The sequence below is a fragment of the Heterodontus francisci genome, unplaced genomic scaffold, assembly GCF_036365525.1.
Source record: "Heterodontus francisci isolate sHetFra1 unplaced genomic scaffold, sHetFra1.hap1 HAP1_SCAFFOLD_740, whole genome shotgun sequence".
Lineage (NCBI taxonomy): Eukaryota > Metazoa > Chordata > Chondrichthyes > Heterodontiformes > Heterodontidae > Heterodontus > Heterodontus francisci.
Window position 1 is genome coordinate 397,630 of NW_027141300.1, and position 18,718 is coordinate 416,347.

At 39.1% G+C, this 18,718-nt stretch overlaps 1 protein-coding gene and 2 long non-coding RNA genes across 3 annotated transcripts in view; 2 read left to right on the forward strand and 1 right to left on the reverse strand.

Moving 5' to 3' along the window:
• The window catches only part of LOC137362672 (probable G-protein coupled receptor 139), a 37,062-nt gene that overhangs the window by 12,464 nt on the left and 5,880 nt on the right, over nt 1-18,718 (reverse strand). The gene's annotated exons all lie outside the window — the stretch shown is intronic.
• LOC137362674 (uncharacterized) lies at nt 99-5,457 on the forward strand. Its single transcript, XR_010972572.1, has 3 exons — nt 99-138; nt 2,325-2,360; nt 5,344-5,457. It is a non-coding gene; the product is annotated as an uncharacterized lncRNA (long non-coding RNA).
• On the forward strand, nt 8,783-14,200 carry LOC137362673 (uncharacterized). Its single transcript, XR_010972571.1, has 3 exons — nt 8,783-8,880; nt 11,068-11,103; nt 14,087-14,200. It is a non-coding gene; the product is annotated as an uncharacterized lncRNA (long non-coding RNA).

The window sequence follows — 18,718 nt, forward strand, 5'->3', positions numbered from 1 at the left end:
GATTGGTTAAACAAGGAGGTGCAGCATGAATCTTAATGTATAAACAGTAGTACCTGTATCACAAACTTCACTTACTCTGGGGGGGGGGGGGGGGGGGACCCGACAGACTCTGGTGGAGTCAGTGCCGCTGTTCTCAGAGTAAGTCCGCTGGCGACTGCGCAAATAAAGTAATCGATTTTACCTACACATCCGACTCGGTATATTTACTGAACCAGACTGAAGGCAAAAAGAACTCAGATTTACATTTTGGTGTCAGAAGTGGGATCTCAACAGACGACCGCCGATCATCAGCGAAATCAGAATCAGACTAGTAGAGGACGGAGAGAGAGGAAATGGGCCCCCGACGTGAGTAGTTGATGTGTGACTACGCCGGTTTTCCCCTGTCTCGTAGTCCGATAAAAGTTTGATCACTCGCTTATGGTCAGGTAAGATCGTCTGGACGAGATCAATGATCAGTCTGGTGGATTAGAAAAGATAAGGGTCAGTCGAAGTAGGTACGACTGAGGTTAAGGTTAAAGTAGGTCGTATTAAGCTACGGCTGAAGGTTGATTAAAGTCAGTGTCGTTTTAGAACGACTGACGCTCAGGTTCAGTCTGTTTCTTTAGAGGACGGCTGATGGGGACTGAGGTAGAATTAAAGTAGGTTGTATTGACTACGACTGAAGGGTGATTAAAGTCAGTGTCGTTTTAGAACGGCTGACACTCAGGTTTAGTCTGTTTCTTTAGAGGACGGCCGATGGGGACTGAGGTAGAATTAAAGTAGGTCGTATTGACTACGACTGAAGGTTAAAGTCGGTCGCGACTGAAGGTTATGCGAGGTTGTTTTAGAACGACTGAGATTATGGTTTTATTTTTTTATTGTGAGTAACTGTTTAGATAATTTGTAAGTAATAATAGTTTGTAATAATAGTTGTAATTATAGTTTGTGATAATAGTTGTGAATATGGGAAACTGTTTAGATAATCCAAGTGATCCATCCTGCCCATTACAAGTACTGTGTGATAAATATCCGGAGAAAGGGAAAGACTTCAGACAATTATCGGCAGCCTTAAATAAGAAATTAATAGACCAATGGCCCTTAGGGGGGACAAAAGATTTGGAAGTGACTAAAAAAAACCCAAGAAAAAATCTGGAAACAAAATAAAGGCAATAGGGCCAAAGAATTAATTGGATTATGGATACAATATTGTCAGGAGAAAAAAAATAGAATCCTCCTATCAAGTTGGCACGAAAACGCCCTCAAATTAGGAATACCGATTAGTGAAGGGGGAAACCAAAAGACTCTAAAAATTCCCTGTCCCATGTTCGTCTCCTTGTGTGTGGTTCGTCCTTTGTTTGTGTTACTGTGTCTATTCGTTTTCTTGTGTCATTTGTTTTCTTTCGTTTTAATGCTGCTTGATTCATAGAAAAGAACTAGGGTTTGAGAAAGTAGAGGAAGAATGGGCTTGACGGCTTGTAAGGAGGAAGGGTTGCCCCCGGGGACAAGTAAATCATGTCCTCTGGAGAAAGGCGACCCACGTCCGTTTGCCCCCTTGAGAAAGACGCAGAAGCGCCACGGTAACTATGTGTTTTAAAGATAGGTATGTTTTTGAGTAAAAACAAGTTACTGTGTCTTTGTTCTGTACAACTTGTGTTCTGTAAAACTGACTGTCGTTAACTCTTTGTTGTCTGGCCTTAATGATGAGAGAATGAGTCTGTTACTTTTTCTATTTTTACAAGTGTATATTTTGTGGGAACCTTGAGTCATGTTTTGGTTGTGAATTAGTTGAATCTGTGTGTGTTCCTTGACATCGGGACAAGGGAATTTTGAAAGAGATTTGGTATTTTGAATTCGTAACCCATTACAGAAATCAATTTTCAAAGTTGTTTGGTATTGAATGAGTGTGAAAAGTGATTGTTGAGTGTGTTCATTTCGATTTAGTGTTGTGCACCCAGGAATGGGATATAAAATTGAATTATATTTTAAGTTAAAATTTTATTTTGATTTTAAAAGCTGGTTTTGCAACTGTGAAAAGGCAATGAACAATTTTCTAAGAGATAAGCTTCAGCCTTGAAGGTCTGAAGATGTTTGGCAGAAATCCAATTTGAAGTTTACAACTCCTGCTTTAATTGGAGTTCCAGTTTAAAATCTGTTCTAGTTTTTTTGGAGTTTAAATTAAAGACATGTTTTACTGACTGTTTTAAGTAGCAAATGTTAGGAATTGGATATTGGTCTAATGGAGAGAAGGATAAACAAAGGAGATATAGGAAAGAAGAAGCTGATGTTAAATATTTTGTGTTAAGAATGTTAAATAACTTTTACTTTAGTTTTTGGTTTTATTACAGTCATTTGAAAAGGCGCCTGAAGAACAAGAAAATGACGTAATTTACCTATCTTTTAAAATAAGCACGTGCTATGCTGTTCTGTGTGTAGTTAATAAGTAGTATAAGTTAATAAGTCTGAATTGAATTAATACTATTAAGGTTAATTGACCTGTTTAAGTTGAAGAACAGGAAATTTCATTTGTTGCCACAATGAACTTTCAAGTTTATTATTTCATGTTTTGGAGGAGTCTTCGGTTCCGGACAGAGGACTCACTCATATAACATTGGCAGTTTTGATTTTAAATATTATTGCAGTGAATTGGAATTTGGAATCATCTTTGTTAAAAAAAAATCATCCTTGGATTAGAAACCTCTTATAAAAGATGCCAAAAAAATCAGTTTGGAAACAATTGAAGTTTAATCTAAAATGCTGTCTATCCTGATGGAGATGGTTTCCTTTGAAGTTGATAATGTTACTAAAGATTTTGTTGTTTGAAAATCCTAAGGATAAAAAAAAAACATTTAAAAAGGTGTTTAGTTCTTTTCCATTAAAAAAAGGGTTACGTAAAGCGACGCAGCGGAGAATGCTTTGCTCCGCCCCCTTGGAGACAAGCAAGAAATTAACCCTGCTGCAACCATCCTTATCAATGAGACAAAGTGCTTGAGAAGGAGAGATAGTTGCAAGCACTTCTGTCTTTAACGTACAAAACGTACAACCAAGTATGGGCATAAGAAATTGGAATCGATAAACTAAATTAAATTGATATGAGTGGTTATTTAAAGCATTCAAAGGGAAATTTACTGTTATTTGAATTTGGAATAATCTGAGATGTCAAAAATCCAGTTTAATTTGGCAAGTTATTTAAGGAATTAAAATGTCATCGAAGGTAAAAAAAAAACATAAACAATATACACTAATGTCTGGAATCAAATGGGAATGTTTGATTTCTGTTTTAAGGAATTATTAATATTAATTGTAAAGGTTCTCCAGGGCTCAAAATGAAATAGAATTATAATTAATGGGAATTGGCAATCAGATCTGGCTGATGCAAGCGCTAATAAAGGAATTCTGGGGATAAACAAATATTGAAATAAACAGCTAATTTCCAAGAAACCTCGAATTTTACAGTGAATATCAGGAAAGTGTAGATAAGACTAGCAATTGATAGTTTTCTCTTGGAGCTATGAGTTTTTAAGAGAGCTACATTTGAAAGTCTGGCCATAACCAGAGACATCAGGACCCTGCAGGGGGAGGTAAGCAAAGATCTCAGATAGACACCACCAGCCGCCCCCCTTTTTATCACCGCTGATATTTGATCTTTTGATAAGATCACCTGAGAGTTCAGAATATGTGGCATGACAGTGGAATACCAGTATAAGTGTGCAGATGTGATTTGTTATTTTGAAAGCAGCGGAAGCATTTGTGGCATTTTCAACTTCAAAGGCGAGCAACCCTAAGGATACCAAAAGGATTGAAAAAAAAATAGATTAAAATGGAGTGTGGTTTTTTTCCGATCACAGAAGGAAAAGGTTTTGTAACGTGACGCAGCTGAGACGATTTTGCTCCACCCCTTGAAAAAAAAGCCCCGCTGCAGCTGCTGTTTTTCCATTTAATCCACCACACAATTTTGCATTGCTGAGAGTAAAATTTATACATATTGGACATTGTTAAATTTTAAATTTCTAAATTGACAGATAGAATTGGACAAATTAACCCATTGGGCTCAGGGGCAGAGCCACAGTGGATTCTTTGTGGGTTGTTTTTAAGCAGGTGACGGCAGGCCATGTGAGAAATAAATGCCACGGCAAAAGATCCAGCAGCTTTGAGAATTTAAGACCTTAATTGCAGACATCAAATATCGCAGCATCTTTATCAATGAGACAATTTTCAGCATCTGCAGTATTTTGCTTTTATTTTAGTGGACAATTTAATCTACCAGGTGTGTCAGCTTTTGACAGCAAAGGCCCTCAAGGGACCTTTTGTGTCAAAATCATTGGGGGGGTGAACAAGGGAAAGAGCCAACAATCAAACCAGCATTCAAAATTTATCAAACGGACAACAAGCTCCAATCACCCCGATTACCCCCACATTTTAATTACTAACAAGTAAGGTTACGACCCAACAGCCACAAGTGACTGGTCTCGCTTGCCCAGCCTTGACTACAGAATGGACTTGCGATAATAAAAACTAATACAATTGTATATGATAACATAAAACTTGAGTTGGTACTGGTAATATTGAATATCTCAGATATCCAGCTACCTGGCTGGTGCCCTAAGAACCGAGAGTTGTACAAGGTTACTGTAACAATTGCTGAAACAGGGGTTTGGTAATGAGGGAATAATAAAGTTAAAGAGACATAAACATAGCTTAGTGAATAACGCAGCCACTGTCCTTAATACGGGAACTTCAATTGTCAATACTATAGATTTTGAAAATGTGGACCAGAATGTTAGAACACTTAGTCAGCTACTAAAGGATATTTTGTAAAAGAAACAAAAAGGACAGAGTGGTGTAGCTAAAGTAGGAAAGACTTGATGAATACGGTGACAGGAAGGGTGATGAGACTGCCAAGGTATGACGTAGCAGGTAGTGAGGAAATAGGACCCGTAAGAGAAAGAGTTAAAGATTTGTGAAGGAGCTGTGCAGACAACTGCATAAGGTGAGGCAGGAGGTTCTATCGAAACATGATAGAGGAACAGACAAAGGTGCCTGTTGTGGGAGACAAAGTAATGGTAAAGGGAAGGGCCGATAGAAATACATGGTACCAACTAAAAAAATATATAATCAAGGGAATAATGGTAGTATTAATAGGCATTTGGACTATTATTAGATGGGTTACTAATCGGCCAAGGATTGTGGGGAACGAATCCTGAGTACAACGGGACCATATAGATAATTTCAAAAGAGTAGAGATGATAAGAATATAAATTAACTCCTGGATTCCCCAGGACATGTTCGGTCCCCACAGGTAGACATGTATCCCTCATCGGGGGATACTCACAACATGGACAAGTACTAACACCTGGTGACCACCAGGGCAGTGTGTTTAAATTACAGATATAACCACTAGTGGCGTATGGCAAAGAACCGGACTGCAGTGGCTGTGGGGCCTGATACTAATATCCGGAGAGGAAGAACAAAGACCCGGTAATGGATGCACAACGGATTAATGAAAGGAATATTGATATGCACTATATGAACTATGGGGCATTGCACAACATGTTGGATGGGAAGTGTGTACGGTGTTCCACAGATGACCGTGCTAACTGCGTGATCAGACAGAAAGGGGAAGGGGTAACTGAGAGCTGTGTCTTTGGAATTATTTGTGCCCCTCCCATTGGGCAACAGATGATAAGGAAAGTTGAAAGGAACATGGATGTGTGTGGGTACATCGAGCCCAGGGGAAGCGTTGTATGATAATGTTAAACATGAGATTGTGCCTGCCCTGGACAATATCTCAAATGCCGGGATATTGTACGGAACAGGCAAGAAATATAATAGTGTATTAAGTAAGATTGTAATGCAGCAGGCTGCTGATGCCATGGGTGCCACCAGATTTAGAGGCCAGGATCAGCTTTATAGAACAAAGAGTGGGATAGTTAATGACGTTGCTACCAGATTCAATACCGGTGCCTCCATAGTAAAATACAGTTAATACTGGCCACAATATGGGGCATACTAGCTTGCCATTCATACAGGCGCTATGTGCAGCGAAGGAGGATGAAAACCAGAGCAAAGGCAAGGGAGACAATTTCTCTACCTAGAAATATTATTTTAGTAACCAGTAACATATAATATTAGTGAACAGTGACATTTCAAATAATGAGAGTGTTTGTAGTACATACAGTTTGTGAATGTTAGAACAAATTCGAGAAAATTCGAGGCAAATTGATGCAAGACAGGTGCCAGTTTGGATCAATGACACCCAGTTGGAATACTTAACTAGTCACACACATGATAAAATTACCAGGTGCCAAATCAGAAAACTTAAAGTATGGAAAGATCAGGAATGTGTAAATACAGGATCTATGAGTATTGGAGTAGTGTTGGGAATACCTGTAATTCTGAGAGATAAGTTAGGGATGCAATTATACAAAGTAGAAAATACAGGAGTGATAAGTGGAAAGATTACATAAAATACAATGATATTTTACCCTATGTTATGGAAATTGGAAAAGAAAAAGAGGTAATTGGAACAATATTGTCCATTGTCTGAGTGTAGTCTGGAAAACCAGGTGGTCATACATCCTCATCCTAAATATAAAACGGCAGAATCAAAATGTGGGTTTAATGCCACTGTAAATTACACCATGGAGACTAGGAAAGCATTGTCAGAGCTAACCCATGTGGCCTATATGGGAAAGGGGAGATATTGCTTAACCACCACAGCGAAGGAGTACCAATATGGACATAAACAGACTTGGCCGGTGAGCAACAGTACATTTTGGTTCATCCCACAAATGCCAACCCGAGTAGGGAAGATGGAGTTGGTACAGATACATAAGCAAAAGACAGAAACAATAACTGTGACAGAAAGTATTAAGGAGGATTTGACTATTCAGCCATTGCCCACACGCTTGGGTAAAGAGAGACAGCAGCTAGAAGTCATTGCTGTAGTGTAATACAATTTGGAACAATAGTCGAAGATGCAACAAGATGAGATTGACAAGATAAATGATTCTACCTGGCAGGATGGCAGGAGGACTTATGGAACTGGGGGTCAGACGTGCAGATACACCCCTGGTTTAGAATTATCTCCCATGTCCTGATAGTGGTTTTGGGTATCATGGTGTTATATGTGACCTACTTAAATTGGCAACTTTAGAAATTAATTGGGCGATGTAAGAGGATGTATGAACACAGGTTGGACAGCTACCCGAAAAAGCAATCTGTATTCGAACTTACTCTATAAATGGATAGGCAATTAGTTATGCCACACAAGGGTAAATGTATAACCTATTCATATATTGTTAAAATGAATTAGTGAAAGATCAGTATACTCTAAGAATGAAATTGCGACTGTATTATGTTCGCACAATTGATTGATTATGTAATAGTGATGTTTAAATTGTGCTTTCTTCAATATTACACTGCTTATGCTTTTGCTTTGCAAATGAAATTGTAATTGTACAAGTGTATCACCTTTTATGTTGTAAGAAAGTAGTTGAAGCCCCTGCAAAACTTATGCCTTGACAGAGTTCCCGCAGGCCCCTCTTATGGCACAAGCAGGCAACGTATTGAGTGCGACCCCTCTGGGTGTTGAAGGCTGTTTCCAGACAAATAGAGACCATTAAAGGCACCTAGGTGGGATCAAGGGATTGACTTTTTAAAATGTTTTGAAGAATCGAAGGGGGGACTGTAAGAACAGAATTTAGCTTTTATAATTTTTAAGAACAGAATTACATGGGAACATTTAAGATGAAACAATTAATCAGTCATGTATTGCTAACACGCTAGCTCCAGTGCTGTAGGGAGGGACAGCTTATCAGAAATGACTTCATAACTTCAGGTCTGCAGAGGCAACTTGGCCTTGCAGCTGGTACAGCGAGAGAGCGAGACATTGTACTTCAACAGCACTCTTCTTATCACCCAGACATGACAATCCTAGGGAAAGGCTAGAATGAAAAACATACCGACCAGGCTAATACACGCCCCCTTGTTAGAGGGTGGCTCAGCCTACCCTTCAGATTCAGCAGTTGCTGAGTTTTTTATATTTGCTTTTATATTATACTGTTTAAATGTTATTTGAGTAAATAGATCCATATAATCCTAGTGAATATATATAATCATATATAAGTTGATCAGTAGAGAGAAGGTTATCATAGAATGATAAAAGGGGGGAATGTGGAAGTGAGCAGAACGACATGGCACTATGCTAGATGCGAAATATAGCCAAGTTAGGAGTAGTCACTTTGTTGAGCTCTGATGAAATGATTTAAAGCTTGAGAAACTGCAATGAAATAGTTAAAAGTAAAGGCTGAGAGTGTGAGATCGTATAAACTTACAGGCACTGGTAATTGCAAGGACATTTGTTCATTCATGACTTGATTGTGTAACTCCTTGTGGTTTGGAACAAATGGATTCCTGTGAGACATGCTGGCCATTCCTGTGTGAGTGATGATAAGGAATGAAAGGCCACACTATCACTGTATACTGTTGCTGCTTGGTGTTAGTTCATGATGTGACTTGATAGAGATTACAGGATCCCAGGACTTATGACAATTGTGGGAAGCAAAAGCAGTATCTGTGGGAATCAAAATCAGTATCTTGTTTCTAACTCTTCTTCCTTTGCTAATTGTCTTAATGTCTGTTTTCTTTTAATCTTGCTGGTACAAAACGATATTTTATTAGTAACAAGTATGTATTGAGAATGGAGTGTATTGTAACCTCAATAACAGATGTACTGCATGTCACCACGTGGGTGAAGTCGAATTGTACCGCACTGATTGGTTAAACAAGGAGGTGCAGCATGAATCTTAATGTATAAACAGTAGTACCTGTATCACAAACTTCACTTACTCTGGGGGGGGGGACCCGACAGACTCTGGTGGAGTCAGTGCCGCTGTTCTCAGAGTAAGTCCGCTGGCGACTGTGCAAATAAAGTAATCGATTTTACCTACACATCCGACTCGGTATATTTACTGAACCAGACTGAAGGCAAAAAGAACTCAGATTTACATTTTGGTGTCAGAAGTGGGATCTCAACAGACGACCGCCGATCATCAGCGAAATCAGAATCAGACTAGTAGAGGACGGAGAGAGAGGAAATGGGCCCCCGACGTGAGTAGTTGATGTGTGACTACGCCGGTTTTCCCCTGTCTCGCAGTCCGATAAAAGTTTGATCACTCGCTTATGGTCAGGTAAGATCGTCTGGACGAGATCAATGATCAGTCTGGTGGATTAGAAAAGATAAGGGTCAGTCGAAGTAGGTACGACTGAGGTTAAGGTTAAAGTAGGTCGTATTAAGCTACGGCTGAAGGTTGATTAAAGTCAGTGTCGTTTTAGAACGACTGACGCTCAGGTTCAGTCTGTTTCTTTAGAGGACGGCTGATGGGGACTGAGGTAGAATTAAAGTAGGTTGTATTGACTACGACTGAAGGGTGATTAAAGTCAGTGTCGTTTTAGAACGGCTGACACTCAGGTTTAGTCTGTTTCTTTAGAGGACGGCCGATGGGGACTGAGGTAGAATTAAAGTAGGTCGTATTGACTACGACTGAAGGTTAAAGTCGGTCGCGACTGAAGGTTATGCGAGGTTGTTTTAGAACGACTGAGATTATGGTTTTATTTTTTTATTGTGAGTAACTGTTTAGATAATTTGTAAGTAATAATAGTTTGTAATAATAGTTGTAATTATAGTTTGTGATAATAGTTGTGAATATGGGAAACTGTTTAGATAATCCAAGTGATCCATCCTGCCCATTACAAGTACTGTGTGATAAATATCCGGAGAAAGGGAAAGACTTCAGACAATTATCGGCAGCCTTAAATAAGAAATTAATAGACCAATGGCCCTTAGGGGGGACAAAAGATTTGGAAGTGACTAAAAAAAACCCAAGAAAAAATCTGGAAACAAAATAAAGGCAATAGGGCCAAAGAATTAATTGGATTATGGATACAATATTGTCAGGAGAAAAAAAATAGAATCCTCCTATCAAGTTGGCACGAAAACGCCCTCAAATTAGGAATACCGATTAGTGAAGGGGGAAACCAAAAGACTCTAAAAATTCCCTGTCCCATGTTCGTCTCCTTGTGTGTGGTTCGTCCTTTGTTTGTGTTACTGTGTCTATTCGTTTTCTTGTGTCATTTGTTTTCTTTCGTTTTAATGCTGCTTGATTCATAGAAAAGAACTAGGGTTTGAGAAAGTAGAGGAAGAATGGGCTTGACGGCTTGTAAGGAGGAAGGGTTGCCCCCGGGGACAAGTAAATCATGTCCTCTGGAGAAAGGCGACCCACGTCCGTTTGCCCCCTTGAGAAAGACGCAGAAGCGCCACGGTAACTATGTGTTTTAAAGATAGGTATGTTTTTGAGTAAAAACAAGTTACTGTGTCTTTGTTCTGTACAACTTGTGTTCTGTAAAACTGACTGTCGTTAACTCTTTGTTGTCTGGCCTTAATGATGAGAGAATGAGTCTGTTACTTTTTCTATTTTTACAAGTGTATATTTTGTGGGAACCTTGAGTCATGTTTTGGTTGTGAATTAGTTGAATCTGTGTGTGTTCCTTGACATCGGGACAAGGGAATTTTGAAAGAGATTTGGTATTTTGAATTCGTAACCCATTACAGAAATCAATTTTCAAAGTTGTTTGGTATTGAATGAGTGTGAAAAGTGATTGTTGAGTGTGTTCATTTCGATTTAGTGTTGTGCACCCAGGAATGGGATATAAAATTGAATTATATTTTAAGTTAAAATTTTATTTTGATTTTAAAAGCTGGTTTTGCAACTGTGAAAAGGCAATGAACAATTTTCTAAGAGATAAGCTTCAGCCTTGAAGGTCTGAAGATGTTTGGCAGAAATCCAATTTGAAGTTTACAACTCCTGCTTTAATTGGAGTTCCAGTTTAAAATCTGTTCTAGTTTTTTTTGGAGTTTAAATTAAAGACATGTTTTACTGACTGTTTTAAGTAGCAAATGTTAGGAATTGGATATTGGTCTAATGGAGAGAAGGATAAACAAAGGAGATATAGGAAAGAAGAAGCTGATGTTAAATATTTTGTGTTAAGAATGTTAAATAACTTTTACTTTAGTTTTTGGTTTTATTACAGTCATTTGAAAAGGCGCCTGAAGAACAAGAAAATGACGTAATTTACCTATCTTTTAAAATAAGCACGTGCTATGCTGTTCTGTGTGTAGTTAATAAGTAGTATAAGTTAATAAGTCTGAATTGAATTAATACTATTAAGGTTAATTGACCTGTTTAAGTTGAAGAACAGGAAATTTCATTTGTTGCCACAATGAACTTTCAAGTTTATTATTTCATGTTTTGGAGGAGTCTTCGGTTCCGGACAGAGGACTCACTCATATAACATTGGCAGTTTTGATTTTAAATATTATTGCAGTGAATTGGAATTTGGAATCATCTTTGTTAAAAAAAAATCATCCTTGGATTAGAAACCTCTTATAAAAGATGCCAAAAAAATCAGTTTGGAAACAATTGAAGTTTAATCTAAAATGCTGTCTATCCTGATGGAGATGGTTTCCTTTGAAGTTGATAATGTTACTAAAGATTTTGTTGTTTGAAAATCCTAAGGATAAAAAAAAACATTTAAAAAGGTGTTTAGTTCTTTTCCATTAAAAAAAGGGTTACGTAAAGCGACGCAGCGGAGAATGCTTTGCTCCGCCCCCTTGGAGACAAGCAAGAAATTAACCCTGCTGCAACCATCCTTATCAATGAGACAAAGTGCTTGAGAAGGAGAGATAGTTGCAAGCACTTCTGTCTTTAACGTACAAAACGTACAACCAAGTATGGGCATAAGAAATTGGAATCGATAAACTAAATTAAATTGATATGAGTGGTTATTTAAAGCATTCAAAGGGAAATTTACTGTTATTTGAATTTGGAATAATCTGAGATGTCAAAAATCCAGTTTAATTTGGCAAGTTATTTAAGGAATTAAAATGTCATCGAAGGTAAAAAAAAAACATAAACAATATACACTAATGTCTGGAATCAAATGGGAATGTTTGATTTCTGTTTTAAGGAATTATTAATATTAATTGTAAAGGTTCTCCAGGGCTCAAAATGAAATAGAATTATAATTAATGGGAATTGGCAATCAGATCTGGCTGATGCAAGCGCTAATAAAGGAATTCTGGGGATAAACAAATATTGAAATAAACAGCTAATTTCCAAGAAACCTCGAATTTTACAGTGAATATCAGGAAAGTGTAGATAAGACTAGCAATTGATAGTTTTCTCTTGGAGCTATGAGTTTTTAAGAGAGCTACATTTGAAAGTCTGGCCATAACCAGAGACATCAGGACCCTGCAGGGGGAGGTAAGCAAAGATCTCAGATAGACACCACCAGCCGCCCCCCTTTTTATCACCGCTGATATTTGATCTTTTGATAAGATCACCTGAGAGTTCAGAATATGTGGCATGACAGTGGAATACCAGTATAAGTGTGCAGATGTGATTTGTTATTTTGAAAGCAGCGGAAGCATTTGTGGCATTTTCAACTTCAAAGGCGAGCAACCCTAAGGATACCAAAAGGATTGAAAAAAAAATAGATTAAAATGGAGTGTGGTTTTTTCCGATCACAGAAGGAAAAGGTTTTGTAACGTGACGCAGCTGAGACGATTTTGCTCCACCCCTTGAAAAAAAAAGCCCCGCTGCAGCTGCTGTTTTTCCATTTAATCCACCACACAATTTTGCATTGCTGAGAGTAAAATTTATACATATTGGACATTGTTAAATTTTAAATTTCTAAATTGACAGATAGAATTGGACAAATTAACCCATTGGGCTCAGGGGCAGAGCCACAGTGGATTCTTTGTGGGTTGTTTTTAAGCAGGTGACGGCAGGCCATGTGAGAAATAAATGCCACGGCAAAAGATCCAGCAGCTTTGAGAATTTAAGACCTTAATTGCAGACATCAAATATCGCAGCATCTTTATCAATGAGACAATTTTCAGCATCTGCAGTATTTTGCTTTTATTTTAGTGGACAATTTAATCTACCAGGTGTGTCAGCTTTTGACAGCAAAGGCCCTCAAGGGACCTTTTGTGTCAAAATCATTGGGGGGGTGAACAAGGGAAAGAGCCAACAATCAAACCAGCATTCAAAATTTATCAAACGGACAACAAGCTCCAATCACCCCGATTACCCCCACATTTTAATTACTAACAAGTAAGGTTACGACCCAACAGCCACAAGTGACTGGTCTCCCTTGCCCAGCCTTGACTACAGAATGGACTTGCGATAATAAAAACTAATAAAATTGTATATGATAACATAAAACTTGAGTTGGTACTGGTAATATTGAATATCTCAGATATCCAGCTACCTGGCTGGTGCCCTAAGAACCGAGAGTTGTACAAGGTTACTGTAACAATTGCTGAAACAGGGGTTTGGTAATGAGGGAATAATAAAGTTAAAGAGACATAAACATAGCTTAGTGAATAACGCAGCCACTGTCCTTAATACGGGAACTTCAATTGTCAATACTATAGATTTTGAAAATGTGGACCAGAATGTTAGAACACTTAGTCAGCTACTAAAGGATATTTTGTAAAAGAAACAAAAAGGACAGAGTGGTGTAGCTAAAGTAGGAAAGACTTGATGAATACGGTGACAGGAAGGGTGATGAGACTGCCAAGGTATGACGTAGCAGGTAGTGAGGAAATAGGACCCGTAAGAGAAAGAGTTAAAGATTTGTGAAGGAGCTGTGCAGACAACTGCATAAGGTGAGGCAGGAGGTTCTATAGAAACATGATAGAGGAACAGACAAAGGTGCCTGTTGTGGGAGACAAAGTAATGGTAAAGGGAAGGGCCGATAGAAATACATGGTACCAACTAAAAAAAATACATAATCAAGGGAATAATGGTAGTATTAATAGGCATTTGGACTATTATTAGATGGGTTACTAATCGGCCAAGGATTGTGGGGAACGAATCCTGAGTACAACGGGACCATATAGATAATTTCAAAAGAGTAGAGATGATAAGAATATAAATTAACTCCTGGATTCCCCAGGACATGTTCGGTCCCCACAGGTAGACATGTATCCCTCATCGGGGGATACTCACAACATGGACAAGTACTAACACCTGGTGACCACCAGGGCAGTGTGTTTAAATTACAGATATAACCACTAGTGGCGTATGGCAAAGAACCGGACTGCAGTGGCTGTGGGGCCTGATACTAATATCCGGAGAGGAAGAACAAAGACCCGGTAATGGATGCACAACGGATTAATGAAAGGAATATTGATATGCACTATATGAACTATGGGGCATTGCACAACATGTTGGATGGGAAGTGTGTACGGTGTTCCACAGATGACCGTGCTAACTGCGTGATCAGACAGAAAGGGGAAGGGGTAACTGAGAGCTGTGTCTTTGGAATTATTTGTGCCCCTCCCATTGGGCAACAGATGATAAGGAAAGTTGAAAGGAACATGGATGTGTGTGGGTACATCGAGCCCAGGGGAAGCGTTGTATGATAATGTTAAACATGAGATTGTGCCTGCCCTGGACAATATCTCAAATGCCGGGATATTGTACGGAACAGGCAAGAAATATAATAGTGTATTAAGTAAGATTGTAATGCAGCAGGCTGCTGATGCCATGGGTGCCACCAGATTTAGAGGCCAGGATCAGCTTTATAGAACAAAGAGTGGGATAGTTAATGACGTTGCTACCAGATTCAATACCGGTGCCTCCATAGTAAAATACAGTTAATACTGGCCACAATATGGGGCATACTAGCATGCCATTCATACAGGCGCTATGTGCAGCGAAGGAGGATGAAAACCAGAGCAAAGGCAAGGGAGACAATTTCTCTACCTAGAAATATTATTTTAGTAACCAGTAACATATAATATTAGTGAACAGTGACATTTCAAATAATGAGAGTGTTTGTAGTACATACAGTTTGTGAATGTTAGAACAAATTCGAGAAAATTCGAGGCAAATTGATGCAAGACAGGTGCCAGTTTGGATCAATGACACCCAGTTGGAATACTTAACTAGTCACACACATGATAAAATTACCAGGTGCCAAATCAGAAAACTTAAAGTATGGAAAGATCAGGAATGTGTAAATACAGGATCTATGAGTATTGGAGTAGTGTTGGGAATACCTGTAATTCTGAGAGATAAGTTAGGGATGCAATTATACAAAGTAGAAAATACAGGAGTGATAAGTGGAAAGATTACATAAAATACAATGATATTTTACCCTATGTTATGGAAATTGGAAAAGAAAAAGAGGTAATTGGAACAATATTGTCCATTGTCTGAGTGTAGTCTGGAAAACCAGGTGGTCATACATCCTCATCCTAAATATAAAACGGCAGAATCAAAATGTGGGTTTAATGCCACTGTAAATTACACCATGGAGACTAGGAAAGCATTGTCAGAGCTAACCCATGTGGCCTATATGGGAAAGGGGAGATATTGCTTAACCACCACAGCGAAGGAGTACCAATATGGACATAAACAGACTTGGCCGGTGAGCAACAGTACATTTTGGTTCATCCCACAAATGCCAACCCGAGTAGGGAAGATGGAGTTGGTACAGATACATAAGCAAAAGACAGAAACAATAACTGTGACAGAAAGTATTAAGGAGGATTTGACTATTCAGCCATTGCCCACACGCTTGGGTAAAGAGAGACAGCAGCTAGAAGTCATTGCTGTAGTGTAATACAATTTGGAACAATAGTCGAAGATGCAACAAGATGAGATTGACAAGATAAATGATTCTACCTGGCAGGATGGCAGGAGGACTTATGGAACTGGGGGTCAGACGTGCAGATACACCCCTGATTTAGAATTATCTCCCATGTCCTGATAGTGGTTTTGGGTATCATGGTGTTATATGTGACCTACTTAAATTGGCAACTTTAGAAATTAATTGGGCGATGTAAGAGGATGTATGAACACAGGTTGGACAGCTACCCGAAAAAGCAATCTGTATTCGAACTTACTCTATAAATGGATAGGCAATTAGTTATGCCACACAAGGGTAAATGTATAACCTATTCATATATTGTTAAAATGAATTAGTGAAAGATCAGTATACTCTAAGAATGAAATTGCGACTGTATTATGTTCGCACAATTGATTGATTATGTAATAGTGATGTTTAAATTGTGCTTTCTTCAATATTACACTGCTTATGCTTTTGCTTTGCAAATGAAATTGTAATTGTACAAGTGTATCACCTTTTATGTTGTAAGAAAGTAGTTGAAGCCCCTGCAAAACTTATGCCTTGACAGAGTTCCCGCAGGCCCCTCTTATGGCACAAGCAGGCAACGTATTGAGTGCGACCCCTCTGGGTGTTGAAGGCTGTTTCCAGACAAATAGAGACCATTAAAGGCACCTAGGTGGGATCAAGGGATTGACTTTTTAAAATGTTTTGAAGAATCGAAGGGGGGACTGTAAGAACAGAATTTAGCTTTTATAATTTTTAAGAACAGAATTACATGGGAACATTTAAGATGAAACAATTAATCAGTCATGTATTGCTAACACGCTAGCTCCAGTGCTGTAGGGAGGGACAGCTTATCAGAAATGACTTCATAACTTCAGGTCTGCAGAGGCAACTTGGCCTTGCAGCTGGTACAGCGAGAGAGCGAGACATTGTACTTCAACAGCACTCTTCTTATCACCCAGACATGACAATCCTAGGGAAAGGCTAGAATGAAAAACATACCGACCAGGCTAATACACGCCCCCTTGTTAGAGGGTGGCTCAGCCTACCCTTCAGATTCAGCAGTTGCTGAGTTTTTTATATTTGCTTTTATATTATACTGTTTAAATGTTATTTGAGTAAATAGATCCATATAATCCTAGTGAATATATATAATCATATATAAGTTGATCAGTAGAGAGAAGGTTATCATAGAATGATAAAAGGGGGAATGTGGAAGTGAGCAGAACGACATGGCACTATGCTAGATGCGAAATATAGCCAAGTTAGGAGTAGTCACTTTGTTGAGCTCTGATGAAATGATTTAAAGCTTGAGAAACTGCAATGAAATAGTTAAAAGTAAAGGCTGAGAGTGTGAGATCGTATAAACTTACAGGCACTGGTAATTGCAAGGACATTTGTTCATTCATGACTTGATTGTGTAACTCCTTGTGGTTTGGAACAAATGGATTCCTGTGAGACATGCTGGCCATCCCTGTGTGAGTGATGATAAGGAATGAAAGGCCACACTATCACTGTATACTGTTGCTGCTTGGTGTTAGTTCATGATGTGACTTGATAGCGATTACAGGATCCCAGGACTTATGACAATTGTGGGAAGCAAAAGCAGTATCTGTGGGAATCAAAATCAGTATCTTGTTTCTAACTCTTCTTCCTTTGCTAATTGTCTTAATGTCTGTTTTCTTTTAATCTTGCTGGTACAAAACGATATTTTATTAGTAACAAGTATGTATTGAGAATGGAGTGTATTGTAACCTCAGTACAGATGTACTGCATGTCACCACGTGGGTGAAGTCGAATTGTACCGCACTGATTGGTTAAACAAGGAGGTGTAGCATGAATCTTAATGTATAAACAGTAGTACCTGTATCACAAACTTCACTTACTCTGCGGGGGGGGGGGGGGGGGGGGACCCGACAGACTCTGGTGGAGTCAGTGCCGCTGTTCTCAGAGTAAGTCCGCTGGCGACTGCGCAAATAAAGTAATTGATTTTACCTACACATCCGACTCGGTATATTTACTGAACCAGACTGAAGGCAAAAAGAACTCAGATTTACAAAGGCATATGGGATACTTGCCTTTATTAGCCGAGGCACAAAATATAAGAGCAGGGAGGGTATGATAGAGCTGGATAAAATGCTAGTTCGGCCACAGTTGGTGTACTGTGACAGTTCTGGACGCCACACTATAGGAAGGATGTGCTTTCACCGGAAAGGGTGCAGAGGAGTTTCACCAAGAATCCTGCCTGGGCAGGAGAATTGCAGATATGAAGAGAGACCGGATACGCTGTTTCTTATTTTCTTTACAGCAGAGAAGGCTGAGGAGGGACCTGATAGAGGTACACACAATAATGAGGGGAATATACTGGGTAGATAGGAAGAAAACTGTTTCTTTCCCATTGTGGAGGTGTCAATAACCATGGGCTATAGACTCAAGGTAACAGCTAGGAGGTTTATTGGGGATTTGAGGGGGGAAATCACACAGAGAGTGGTTGGAAACTGCAACACACCGGCTGAAGTTGTGGTAGAGGCAGGGATCCTCACAACAATCTAGAAGTATTTAGATAAGCTCTTAAAACGCAATATCAAAAAGGGCTACGGAAAAAGCGCTGGAAAATTGGATTAGAATATATAGGCTTGATGGCCAGTGCAGACACGGTCGGTCGAAGGGCCTGTTTCTGTGATGTATAGGACTTGAACACACTCTTACCCCCGTGGATGTGGTCACGAACTTCATGACAGTAACTGGTGAGCAATAACCTGCTCACTGATGGTCAGTTTGAGTTCTGCCAGGGCTAGTAAGCCTCATTACAGCCTTTGGCCAAACATGGACGAAAGTGCTGAGCTCAAGAGGTGAGGTGAGAGTGACGGCCCTTGACATCAAAGCAGCATTTGACCGAGTATGGTATCAAGGAGCCCTCGTAAAATTGAAGTCAATGGGAATCAGGGATAAAACTGTTCACTGGTTGGCGTCGTACCTAGCACAAAGGAAGATGGTTGTGAATGTTGGAGGTCAATCATCTGAACACCAGGACATC